This window comes from Pogona vitticeps, chromosome 3, assembly GCF_051106095.1.
Source record: "Pogona vitticeps strain Pit_001003342236 chromosome 3, PviZW2.1, whole genome shotgun sequence".
In the NCBI taxonomy this organism is placed as follows: domain Eukaryota; kingdom Metazoa; phylum Chordata; class Lepidosauria; order Squamata; family Agamidae; genus Pogona; species Pogona vitticeps.
This window is the reverse complement of record NC_135785.1, coordinates 125,589,592-125,604,185: the sequence shown is the minus strand read 5'-3', so window position 1 is coordinate 125,604,185 and position 14,594 is coordinate 125,589,592.

Genomic DNA, 14,594 nt, shown 5'->3' with positions numbered 1-14,594 from the left:
CTTCTTTCCCTTCTTTCCTGCCTTTTCCTCTTCTCCTTTTCTCACCTTTATTTAATCCCCTCCTCTGTCCCTATCTAATGGTCTTTTTACCTCTTCTCATCCTTCCTTTCTAAACCTGCCTTTTGTTCCCTTCCTTTCCCAGTAAGTGTCTCCTCCAGATTCTCCTTCACAAATTTCCTCTCTTGAGTTTCAGTGCTTCTTTCTCCCTTCAAGGATAGAGTGGATGCCACTCAGGCAGGACTGTCCTTCCACCCTCTTTCTCACAATGTGTTTGATTGTTATGGAGAATTTTGGAAAATTGTCTCTTTTCTTTAACACCATGCAACATTTTAAACAGCCTACCGGCTTAACAAGGAACCATAAAAGGAGAGTCAAGGATTTGCAGAGGATGGGATCACAAAAAAGGCAGGCTGTGGGCTGTGGTGTTGATCAAACTGCATCAGATTGAGGTTCTAGTGTGAACACTGGCACTGAAAGAATTCATGGTCTCCGTGTGATCACCTAATCTGAGCAGAAGTGTAAAATAGGCTGTGAATCAAGCTGCTACTGCAGTCACAGCCTTGGTCTTGTACAGCAGGCTAAAGGAGAGGCAAAGCAGCTACATTGTGTAAAACTCTACCTCACTAACCGGATGCGTCTTTCAGCAGCCTGGCCATTTTGAAGGCATACCGTTGTAACTTTGGTGCCTGACACAGAGTAAAATTTCTGCTGGGCTACTGCACCCTCAGTTCTGGTAATCAAAATCCTCCAGAAAAACTAGCCTTTATTAATCCAGAACCAATTGTTTGAAAAGATGCAAACACTCCTATTGATGCTTAAAACCCCAGTACAATTTGGTTACTTACAGTAAATTGTCATTTGAATTCAAACATTATTCAGGCAGTTTTGCTTGATTTGGACAAAAAGTACTTTTTTGTTCCTTGCCAAGAGCTCCACAAAATACTGTGCTTTCTTGCAAGGTAAGGAGAATAATTTTGTTTTTTCCTTTGTCTTCATATCAGGATGATAGAAGCAAGGATTCACATTACTAATCATGCCACATTCTGACATTCAAAACCATAGGCTGTGTAACATCTTGTGGTTGTACCAACACACATAACACTGATGTAATGGAAGGGAAATGGGACAATGCCTGCTGGCTTTTTCCTCCACATTACTTTTTGTTGTTGTTGTTGGCCCCATCATCTACAAAGAACCAAATGCCTGTGATGTGAAGGCTGTCTTGGCAAAGCAGACAAAAAGTTCTTTTGTATTCAACGATAATGAACATGCTCCTGGAGAAATGGTACAAAACATTATTAAATGAACAATAAAGTTAAAAAAAGCATAAGCAACAAAACAATAAAATATAGAGAAATCTCATACCCCTTCTGTTTGTTGAGAGTCTCTGAAGAACAGTGGGGGGGGGCAATGACTGGACTTAGTAGTTACACAGTATCTTCTGGGAGCTAGGACTACACCAGGGTTTCTTGAACCAAAGTATCTCAGCTCTTTATATATATTTTTGACACCCTATAAGTAAGTACACCTGCCAAACATATCTAGGTGTTGACAACTTCCTTGATGTTTAACTGGCAAAGTTATAACAGAGCATCTTACTAATATAGAACCAGACACCAAAAGCATAACAGAATTTGACACCGAATCCTGAAACTTTTTCATCAAATATGAACTTCTCATCCCAAAAGATGTGGGGTAAAGAACTGTACCAATTGATCTCCAGTCACACAGTCAATCAAGAATGGTTTCTGCCATTTTCTAGGAGTTCTTTATTTTTCCAGGTGACCATTAATTAACCTCTGATGTCTACAAGAGGGAATACTGATACATACGTACTACACTAAACCTTATCATCATGATGAAGGTATTCTTCACGGACACTTCAGAGGTCTCCATGCAGATGGAATCAGAGCTTCTAGGTGTCTCTAAGTCCAAGTATATAGCCTTTCCCTTTGCAAACATTATGTTTAGTATGTGAGCATCCATCAGGGTCAGCTGATGAGGCACAGAGCTATTACAGCAGATGCAGAAGTCAATTTTCTTCAGCTCCTTATGATTAGTCCTATGTTTGTAGTGTACATGCTGGAAAATCGTTGTTAAGCAAAATCATCGTCAAGCAGAAAAAAACCCCATTGGAATGCATTGAAAACCGGTCAATGTGTTCCAATGGGGAAATACCTCATCGTCCAGCAAAGATTGCCCATAGAGAACCGCCGATCAGCTGTTAAAAATCGCTGTAATGTGAAGCTTCCATCTGGAAAGCAGCCATTTTGAGAAGGGAGGGAAGCCATTTTACGAAGGGAAGCCATTTTGTGGAGCTGGAAAAATTGTCGTTTAGCAAACAAACGGTTTGCGAAGAAGGCGCCTAATCAATGTCAAGCAAAAAACCCATTGGAACCATCGTTTTGCGATCGCAATAGCGATTGTAAAAAGTCATCGTTAAGTGATTTCGACATCATGTGGGGTAAGCGTGAAGCAGGGCACCACTGTACTGCTTCTGATATATGGCTGCAGAGCCAAGGCTGGGAGTTTGATTTCCTTTTGTGCCTCCTTGACAGCAGCTGGGCTCGACAAAGTGACACCAATCAAGGGAAAATCCCAGAAGTTTACTTCTTTTTTTCCATCAGTTCATCAGTTCTCACCCAATCACAAAGCAATTGTCAGTGAGCAGAAGAGGTTGTCCTGTAGACCATCTTGACTACTGTCATTGGTGTTTTCAACATTCAGGCTTCCCTTTGCTATGTAAAGCTTGGCATCACAACCACCATATTGTGCAGCAATATTGGCCCATTTCCTGGCTTTTTGAATCATGGATACAGGAGCATAATATCTCACCTTCATAAATCAGAATTGAAATTCATGACATTTTAAATGAGAGTTTAAATATGCATATGCTACACACAAATTCCAACAGAATCTTCCCTCACGTAGAATTACCCAGTGTTAAATGATTCTAGAAGATGAGAACATAATCTGTGCAATGGTTCCTGAAATAAATTAGAAGGAAGAACCGCTTGAATATGGTTGTAGTGCTTCTGTGCCAAAATATTTTGAAGGGCTGTTTTATACTTAATGAAAAGGTACAACACAGAGAGTGGAGAAGTATACAGACCCTTTAACCTCTAAGGTAAGTTAATATTGCTGCGCCTGCTCGGCACAATGCACACTAGAAAGTTATGTTCCAATTTCTAAATCCTTTACTTGAGTTAGACAAGTTGAGGAAGAAAATCTATATTGGACCAAAGGCTCTAGAGACATGATGCTGTGCATGTTTCCCAAAATTTGTCCCTTTGCCTTTTGAAATTAAAAAAAGGGCAAGGTTGGAGTGAAGTGTCACTGGAAGCCAAGGTGAAAATCATCTATAATATGTTAACAACAACAACAACAAAAAAGGTGAAGACAGGGACAAAAAATCAACTAAATTAAAATGTGTTGAAGAAGAGTCCTATAGATCTGAAAGACAGCCAGAAAAACAGAAAAGTGGATGCTCGATCAAGTCAAGCCTGAACTCTCACTCAAGCAAAAATGAATAACCTAAGCCTATCCTACCATGCAGATATAATGGAAATGCAGAAGTGACCAGAACAGACTATATTGCTGGAAAAAGTGGGGTGGAGCAGGACGAGCAGTATAGGAAATAATGCAGGCCACAAATCACACAGTCATGAATGTCTATATATGAATGCCAGAAGAATGGAAGTGGAAAAATGACTTCATAAGGATAGCTGTAACTTGATGGGATGATTTCTATTACTATAATACAGCAATTGAAAGATATTTTTAAGAAAAAGAACAGAAAGAATAGAAAGGGATATGGAATAGCACTATATGTCAAAAACACATATTCCTGCATGGTAATACAGGAGGATGAGATTGATTGTCCCATTGAAAGCATATTTTTTAAAAGATTATTTTAAAATCATGACAATCCAGAATGTTACAACTAATAAATACAAAGCTTAACATAGTAATCTATCATTTTACTGATTATGTAATTTAACTGTTGACCACTTGCTATTCCCCACATTTCACAAAGTCACATTTACACCATTCCCCGTTTCACCTTAAAGAAATATCGACCAACAATCTAAATGCTCCAAATTGTTTTCTAAACCACGTGTCTTGTCATTTATTTTATTGGCATATTTTAATAAAGGGTTCCAGCTTTCAGTGAATTGACTATGCCTTATTTCTCCTCTACATAATCTAATTTTATTAGTGTTTTTTTCTTCAATCAATATTGTATGCCATATCTTATTCGTAAATACATGCAATGAGAGATCGTGGGCATTTTTCCAATTCTAGCAATCTCGGATCTTGCTGTGACTATTTTTATTTATTTATTTATTTATTTATTAGATTTCTATCCTGCCCTTTTAGACAAAGTCTACTTGGGCGGGTTCCATTAAACATCATAAACTAAAACAGTTAAAAACAAATCAAAACAATAGTGATTAGTACAGTAATGCTTAGTAATGTTCAAGATGGAAAAACAGAAAATTATAATAAAAATAAAGTCAAATATAAGTTTTGCTACTCATTCTTTCTTTTCAATTTTCTCATTTTCGCCTGTTTCATTCATATATATTTTTGATTTGTCAGCATCTCTATCCATCTAATTACTTCTCACCAGAGTGCTTCTATTTTGAGGCAAGAAATCCACATGTTTTCCAAAGTTCCTTTTTGTCCACAGTTCCTCCAGCATTTATATGACATATCTTTATTAATTCTGTGTAACTTTGTAGGATATAAATGCCACTGATGCACTACCTTCAGAACCATTTCTTTCACATTTGCTGATATAAATTTATATGGGTAATTGTGCCATATTCCTGTCCAGGTTTCCTCAGGTATATTAATATTTAAATTTGTTTCCCATACTGTTTTAGCTCCTCCGCCTTTTCCATATTCTTTCTCAATAATACATTTATATATTAGTGAGGTTAGGCCTCTCTTTTTATTTTTATCTTTTTGGATACAATATTGTTCAAATTCAGTTAATGATCTTAGAGAGCCAGGTTTTTGTTATAAGTAGATCGCAAAACTCCAGCTGCCGGACCTTATCTTCCAAGAGGACCACCAAATGACACTTAGAGCATTTCTACCCAGGCACCTCATTGGCAAGAAAACAAATATACCACAGGTGTTACAAGTGCAACAGATCCTACTCTCTCCATCTCGACTGAGTCAGACACAACTTAATGACTAAACAACTACAAAGGTGTTGTTTCTCATCCAAGTATTCACTTCAGCTTTTCTTAATTATTTTTCAAAAACAAAATGGCATAGAACACTTTTTTGTCCCAATACATTACACCTGTGAGGGGGGAAAATAGTATCCCTGTGGGAAAAAGCTACAGATTGTTGGAACAATTTTTGCCCTAGCCACTTTTTCTTTATTAAAACAAGAGAAAAAACTGCACATGTGAGATGGCTAAAATTTGCAGACTTTGTTCACAATTCTTCATGTGAGAGAAGTTGTAAAACACCTTCCTTGTGAAGCTGTTTTTTGTGATTTTTTTTTCAATATAATATGACTTCCAGGGTATTAAAACATCCCTCAAACATGGATCGTGGTTAATATGGAGACAGGATAGAATGGACTGGTGAGTAAGTGCCTCTGACAGTCAGAATGTGACAGGGGTTTCACATATTTATTTATAAGTAGCACAGAGCTGGGGATGTGTCGAGAGTTGGGAACTCTGATCACATAGCAAATTGAGAGGCTTAGAATTAGAAATAAAAGGCCCCGCTATACTTTATCCAGTGGTCCCCAACCTTGGGTTCACAGATGATCTTGGATTAAAACTCTCAAAAGCTTTCCCCACTAGATGGGCTGGCCAAGATTTCTGGGAATGCCCAAGAACATCTGGGGACTCAAGGATGGGAACCACTGTATCTGATTTCAAATCATGCACCTCCCACAGCAACACTGCCATCTTCTATAAAATTATATATAACACTTTTCTTTCTTCTGTAGGAATGGAAAACTTTTTAAATCTTAGAATGTCTGTCACATCACCACTTTTGTTTAATAGGCCAAGAAGGTTTGACAAGAGTTTAACCCTTTAAAAGAAAGGACTAGTTGTCTTTCTCTCATACACTTTTTCTCTTTCCTATTTTACAGCTAGCAACATAACCAAATCAAATCTTAATTGCAACTACTTAGCTCATGCAAAACAGATCAATCCGTTCCATCAGGAATGTAATACAAGCAAAGCAGTCAAATCTAATTGATTCTAAGCATAGGCTGCACAAGTACCATTATAGCATTTTCCGTAAGATAGGCTCAATCAATACAGCAGACACCTTCTGAAAAATGTACGTCAAGTTGGCCAGAACTTTTGATTCAATTCATCTTAACTTTCAGAAGCTGTCATACTATTCAGAATTTCTAATTTGTTAGAAAAAATATTTGAGATCTGTGGGGTTCAGTCTAGGATGATGGAAATGTGAGGGTCAATCATGAACTCCCCAGAAAAGCAAAAATCCATCTGCAAATTTATCAGTATTTTTGACAGTTCCCTGAAAGATGCTTTGTGCACTCTGTTGTGGTGATGACAATGAACAGTGATGATTTCTTATGTTCAATGATGTCAGGCCTTTTGTCATCATGATTAGAGAACAACTGACTGAAATAGTCTATTCACTGTTTATGGTGGCTTATGAGAGGCTCAAGAAATCTCTTCTGTTCATTGTCTCTGTCAGACTGTATAAATGAGGGCTATCAAATATTTAGCAAGCTATAACTGGTGGACTGCATTTGATCTAAAGCAGTGATTGAGACATGGGATGCTCCAGATGTTGTTGAACCACCTCCCATCATCCCTCCCCATTGGTCATTCTGGCTAAAGCTGATGGTAGTCGCAGTCCAACAATATCTAGAGGGCCAGCAAAGATGTTTTTTCTCTGTCCACAGCAAGGTGTCAGCACTAATACTGTGGGTGTCAGCACTAATTCTATGGGTAAAGCTTCTGAAATTCTTAAAAAAGGATCCATTACCAGGGTCCTGTTGGATACTGATGGGGTGTAACATTCTGCTGACATAGAAGCTGACTACACAGGCTGTTTAGCCTTCTGTTTGAAGTGTTGCAAGGGCAGACTGGTGTGCTCTAAACCAGTGGTTCTTAACCTTTGTTACTCAGGTGTTTTTGAACTGCAACTCCCAGAAACCTCAGCCAGCAGAGCTGATGGTGAAGGCTTCTGGGAGTTGCAGTCCAAAAACATCTGAGTAACAAAGGTTAAGAACCAGTGCTCTAAACTATGACAATCAGACTATATCTTTGATGGAGCACACCAGCCCATCTCCAAAGCACTCCAACCTGCACCTTTCTGACCCTTGTGAAGGGGCTTCTACTTTACTGTTGTAGGCAGAACCAGTCTGGTTTGTATTGATTCCAGTGCATGTGGTCTGGAAAAAACATCATTTTCGCAGTTTATAGGCTATACAGTATATATATATATATATATATATATATAAAATCCTACTGATTTAACTAACAAATATAATGTTATTAATTTTTCTTTAATGATGTACTGTTTTTAGCTCATAATATTGTGTTTTTAATTATGTAAGCTGTCTTGGGTCTTTTTTTAAGAAGGAAGGTGTGTTAAAATATTTTTTAAAAAATAAAATAAATAATAAATTTCACTGATGTACTACTATATATCTTTTCTCTGTATTGCTTTAAAGGGCCAGTCAGGAAACAGCCCACAGTTGAATCCATAGCAGTTCCTTCAGCCGCAAGCAGTTTCTCCATTGGCCTTTTAAGAGAAAGATACTGATTTGCCAATATCCTGAAGTGGCTTGCATATTAAGTCACTTCACAATATTGGCAGGAACCATTTCTGTGTGAACAACTGGACTTGATTAGATCCCAAGCAGCCCACACTAACTCGCTCCCTTCTGCTTGTGTAGCCATGCCAATAACAATGTACCATATTCTACTTACACAGAGATCACTATAAAGAAATCTGGATTGTGATTTAACAAGGAGTTACTAGGTGCATCTTTGCACCACATCTTTAAAAGTCAAACCACTTGTGTTACATTAGTATGTGCAGTTCACTTTAAAAGGATCCGACCCCATATTTTAAAATGTGAGATCTATTAATGAATCATTTTGATCAATGTTTTGCTAGAAATGATACAGTTATAACAACTGGAATTTTATTTTGGGCAGTTTCAAATGAATTTTGGTGATTCAAGCTAATTCATGGTAGCAAACAAATATGAAGATACCCTGGGAGATCATGATGGTTAGGGATGGGACCTTTGGGGTAATCCGAATGAGAAAATTATGAAAAAAGACTTTGAATTTTGTTTTGAAATTCTTTTCTTAGTTACAGAAAGAATCTTAAAAACCTTGTTTGAATGTAGAGAGGGTCACAAAAACTTTGGATTCTTTCATGTTTCCCTCTTTTATTTTCTCTTTCCTTCACCTCTTGTCTGTCAGTTATCTAAGAAAGGTGGCTTAATCAAATGGTGTTCTAGCTGCTGCTGCTGTCTAACCAGTCAGGATGTCCAGGAGGGGAGGGGAGGGGAGGGGAGGGAATTGTAAATTGTAGAGGAACTTGAACATGTTGGAACCCAGTATAAATGTTTTTTTGTTACCTTTGGGTGGGATATGATTGTGCTGCCAAGTTCTGTGTGTGCCTGTGCGTCTTTTTCCCCCTTTTCTTCTGGATATTTTTCAGAGTCCTACCACAATTTCTAAGAATTATGTTTGCTGCTTTCAACAGTTTTTTGGGGGGCGGGGGGACTGTTTTCCTCCAATTTCTTAAGAATGTTTCCTTGCTCTTCTGTCCTAATTTATTTTGGCAGCATGCTGTTGCACCCTGGTAGTGAAGCCATGGAAGTAAAGAGAATTGCCTTTATTTGCTTCCTTGTCTTTCTTAGTTTTTTGGCAGAGGGGATCATATGTGTGTTTTGTTTTGTTTTCCCCCCATTTATGTATGTGGAGGGTGTTTCCCCCTGAAGACTGTTGTTTTTGTGTGTTTTTTTAAGTGCTAATTTGTTAATGTACTGTGGATTGCCCACCTTAGCCCTGCTTTTTTCTAAGTAGTTTTTAAGGGTTTTTATTGTTTCACTTCTGCCTGCCTTGCTCCTACTTTTGTTTAATATTTTAAGGATTATTCAGGACTTTTGAATGAGTCCCAGACAGATCACAAAGAGAGGGAGATGAAACAAATAAACTCAAAAGAGCTGCTGCTTTCATATTTAACAAAAGAACGAGTCCCCAAAAGATCTGAAAACAAATAAGGCAACTTCAAAAAAGAACCCAAAATTGGCCCTTTTGTTTGGGCATAGGGATTTTAGCCCACTTAGTAGGTTTAATTTTGGAGGGTACTGCCAAGGCTTTGAGTTGGACTGGTATTTGCGGGCTGGCCCTTTTGTTCATTTGTTCTGAATCACAGCAGACAACATTGGCTTCTCTGGAATATGCACCTGAGGGGACACAGGGTCGAACAGTGGTCTCCTTTCCGATTTCAGATGTACATATGCCTGAATTCACAGTGAAGGATACTTTCTCATGTGTTCTCATGTTTGTTTTTTCTTCTGATTGGTTTCAGGTGGTGTCTGCCAGAGATGAGGTTCTGGATCCAGATTGTGGGCACAATTTTGTTTTGGGGCCTCCCACTGTGTGGCCAGGACTGCCTGGGGAGCCCACCTGGTTTGGGGAGAACATCCTGGTAGATTGGTAAAGGAAGCGGAGCATGCTTGGCTTGTTTTTGGGAAGCAAAGCAGAGGCCCCCTCTGTATATTTTGGCAGTGTATCTGTAGGACTGATTTAGGGCTATGGACAGGCAAGCCCTTGATATTACAAACTCTGCAAGATTGGTGGGTCTTAAAAGTTGCTCAGAATTTGGATTTAAGGTCGGCCCTCATATCAAAGTTTGTTCTGATGGTGGACTGTGATCCCCAGTGCTTGGTTCATACAAAACAGCCTCAGTCCCATGCAGGGTTGGACATATTCTTACAGGACCTGCAGTGGGGCCTGTTGGCTGAAATTTGCTGCCAAGGTTGGGTAGAGGGCTTACGATAGGGTAGCCCTCACTGTGGCAGGTAGTATGGACTGTTAATGGAATATCATGAGTTCTCAGGAGGCACATGGAGTGATAATGTGCCCAGCATCATGGCAAGTAGGATTCAGAGATTCACTTGCTGGTATGATTGGTGCATGGGGCCCAGCCCAGTCTACTTCCCATCTAAGTTCATTAGGATTGGATGGTTGACATATAGGGAGGATCACACAGCTTGGCTGGTTGCATATAAGCTGTCCCTCTGATCAGTGGCTTAGGATTTGCCTGTTGGGAGATAGGGAAGGGGTATGAGGTACCCTTGACACCTGTCCCAGGGATCCACACTACATCCAGGCCCCTTTGCAGGATGTTGAAAGTAAGTATTAATAAACTGTGGCCCTAGTTAACTCCATCACCTATGTTCGCCTCTTTCTACTGGGGGGGGGCAATGCTCCTCTCCACTGCTCCTGTGCCGGTGAGAAATCTTTGACCTCTCCTCCCAGTGGGAGACAGGGAGGTGGGGACACAAATAGGCATTTCTGTATTACAGTCAGGTCCAGAGGGCCTTTAGAAGGCCATCCCACTCCTAGACATTAATCTTTCTTCAGTGGCAACCCACCTGCCTACCCTGAGTCCAATGTGGCTGAGGTGGTTGCTTTGAGAATGGATAGGAATTTTGGGCCCATCTCACCTGATTGGCATATAAAGATAGGTGGGTGGGTGAATTTTTGCCTATCCCACACTGTTTATCCATGGGATATTGCAAGGCAGATTGAGGGTGAAGCCATGTTTAAATAAGTCACACTGGTGGGTAGTGCAGACTGCGAAGTGAGTATTGGTGAGTTCACAGGAGGCACATGGGTGCTGTTGTGCCCAGCATTGCAGCATCTAGGATTCAGAGATTCACTTGCCAAGATGAGAGGTGCATGGGGGGCTGAACTGGACCACTGTCCGTCTAAGTTCATGAAGATTGGACAGTTGGTGGATGGGGAGGGCCCCCCCAGTTTTGGCCAGCCAGGCCCCTTTGCAGGATAAGGGAGGTTGAAAATAAGAATTAATAAAATGTGGACCTATTTAACTCCATTACTCATGTCTGACTCTTTATTCTGAGAGTGGGAGAGCAAAATCATGAGCTACTAGATGTGAGAAAGTACCTTTTCATCTGGCAATACTTGCCTGACTTCCAGTTATCCAGAAAAGGGCCTCAACAGACAACATAGCTGAGTTCCCATGCTGACAAGAGTTCTTTACCCAACACATAAGATTTTTCATCCATAATTACACTTCTTAAAATAATGTCTGAACATGTATGTACACAACTGCAATGCAGTTTGTCTTTACTGCAATTCACTCTATGACAGAACTCTATTTTTTGTAACTGTCCTGGAAGATCTAAATTCCATCCTGTGAGTACAACCATAGTTGAAAGATTGGGTTCACATGTTCTCAAAATCAACTCAATGAAAAGATAATACTGAATAACGGTTTAAGGATTCTTACTTAAGTGGAATAATGACTGATGTTGAAAGCCTTGGGTCTTTCAGTAGATGTGATCAATAACCATATATCCTGGAATACAGGTTTTAAGGAATTGACCTAAATTCACTATATACATGCAAGGCAGAATGTATTATGCCATTATAACTGACCCAAGTGAAAACGGTTGTTCATATAGAATGTCACATTGATCCACACTAAAAGCTCATGTTGTCCTTGATTACCAAGGTCTGCTATCTTTCTATTCAACTCTCTCAGACATTCCTGTCTCTTTAAAATTCATTTCAGAGGTGATAAAAATAACATAGTTAAAAATGAATGAAGCAAAGGCAATATATAGGTGAACTGAATGAGCCAATTAATAAAAAGTGGCAGTATGGCTTCAATACACACACACACACACACACACACACACACACACACACACACACACACAAAGAGAGAGAGAGAGAGATTTTCAAAGAGCATTTTTTATCAAAATGTACCACTTTTGAACTTATTCACTTTATATTAGGTCAAGGGACATACTGAAGAGAAGCCTATACTCACAAATATTGCCGTTAGAAAGATTTACCAATGGGAACTGTTGTATAATGTGGGATGTAGCAACTCTTGAAACTGTCTGACTCTGATGCTACATTGTGAAAAGTTTCCCTTTCCAAACTGCACTAGCAGCTCCTTTCTCACTATATTCCAAGATACCACTGCTGCTACATTTCCTCAGAAAGTTGAACAGAACTGGGAGAAGTGATATTTTTGACTCATGATTTTCATGTGGAGGCTAAAGAAATTCATTTGTGAACAACAAAGTGTCTCCCCAAAAGGTTGTAGTGGGAAAGAAATCAATATTCACATGTTGGGTCCAGCATGGCAAAATGATCTAGAATTGAAATGTCAGATCAGGAGCACATCACTCCCTGAGATTTAAGTATAAACCCTGAAACAAGGGAGTAGATCCTTGTGACGTGATAGTCATGGGCCTTTCTGATGTCACAGAAATGACATAGGCAAGAACTGGAGAAGAAGAAAGCACAATGTTCTTGCAGACATATCTGTGCCAAGCCAGTGAGCCCTGTCATCAACTGGGAGTGGATGGAGATGAACATCCAGGCTTTAAAGATACCTAACATGGGGGGGGGGGGCTTCTTTCACCTCCAGCATGACTCAGCTTGAGTTTTCTCTCCCTGTATGGAGATCAGGAGAAACATAGCAATTCCTTAAGACTTCAGCTTGTGACTTGAGCCCTAGCAAACTTACCTGAGGAAGTGCCAGAAAATGAACTCCTGTGGTGCTAGGATTACATGCTAAGGAATAACTCCATCTTGTCTGCAATGAAAAGAAGGTGAGCTCATTCAGGCCCTCCTTGCCCACAAGGTATTGTGGGAGATCTGATCTCTGTAGGTTGGAAAACAACTTTGATTGGTCTATATTTCTGCTGATTGAGATGAGGGGGATTCCCGGATTTCTCTTCCAGAAAACAAATGCTAGGTCTAAAGGAAGACCAAAACAGATCCAGAGGCCAGCTACATAGGAGCTTAATGCACTCTATAGCCTCCTGTTGGAACATTTGGGAACACTCTGAAAAATGTTGGTTACATGACATTTTTGTTATAGTGTTCCAGCCTATCCATAATGGGGATCAATCCATCCCAGACTGATTGAGGGTTGGAGTCTACTGTTTATTTGGAACTATTATGGTAAACACAGTTTTCTTGCTGTGTGATCACCTAATTCACTCCAGTGTGGGGTTGGATGTGAGTTCTTCTTGCATGTCAGTGGTGATGTGTAGAGGTGGGTGTGGTTTAGCTCTGACAGTGAATGACATTCTCCATCATATTTTGAAGTGTAAAAAGGCATTTTTGTTTTGATTTAATTTATATACACAGACACACATCTGCGTATGTCTGGCTCAGAAATAATTCATAGTCTGTTTGTAAAATAGTAGTAGTAATAATAAGAATCAGCTTTCCTCTTCACATTAGCAATAATACATACCAATATGAAGAACAAAAAGCTTAAAAAGGGAGGGCTCAGAAGTAAAAAGGCATAAAAGACAAACTATACTGAATGCTACAAAGACATTCAACAGTTAAAAAATGATTACGATAAAATGGCTGGGCTAAAAGAGAGAACAAAATAACAACAATAGGAGGCAGGTCAGCATTGGCAGTCAGTGAAATAGGCAAGTAAGTTCTGAGCAACCAAGAGAAGAGAAAGAGAGTAAAGAAAGTGGGGTGAGGCTGACATGAAGGGCTCCCTTTATGTAAAGAAAAACTGTAAGGGAAGGACTAATTGCCTAGAGCTTGCCAAGCAAAAGGGCAGACTAATTAAACAGGAGAAAACAGGAGAGGAAATAGCTGTGCTTTCAGCCTGTTAGCCGCACAGGAAATTCTCTTCCCTAGTGAGGCAGGTCTATAGCTTAGATGTTGAACTCCAAGCATCTGAAGAAATGGGCTGCAGTCCAAGAAAATGTACACTAAATACTTGCTGTCCTTTCAAGTGCCACAGAGCTCTTTGCTGCTTTTGCTATCACAGACTATAGACTATCAGCTATTTTAGAATTCACCACCACCATGGTGTCTGCTTCTGAGCTGTGATTCCTGGAGGAGGGGGGAAGACAAGGGTTGTTCAGCTACTGCAGTATTCATTGTAGTATTATGTCATTGAGTGCTACATCCCACAGAAAGCAGAGCACAGGGACAAGTATTTTTGGAGATCCTTGCTTCTGCATTGCCACCAGCCACCCTACTAAAAGATTGTTTTGAGCCTTTTGCAGTTATGCTAGTCATGATAGATTCAGAAATCTACACATCTTAATTTTGAAAATAAGGGTTGTGGTTCCTGAGCAAGAAAAAAGAAAAAGAAAGGAAAATGAGCTTATTTTCACTCACAGATTGTGTTTTGTGTTGTCAATTCTAGTTGTTTGTCATCAGGCAAAGGCATACACAGACAGTAAGCCATTTGAGCTTTGTATCCTTCTATCCCAAGAGAATCTTTTAAAAGAGGTGAATTGATCTTGGCTATGAGAGTGTGAGTCAAGCATGAAAACTTACAAAGTACTTATGATTCCTTAT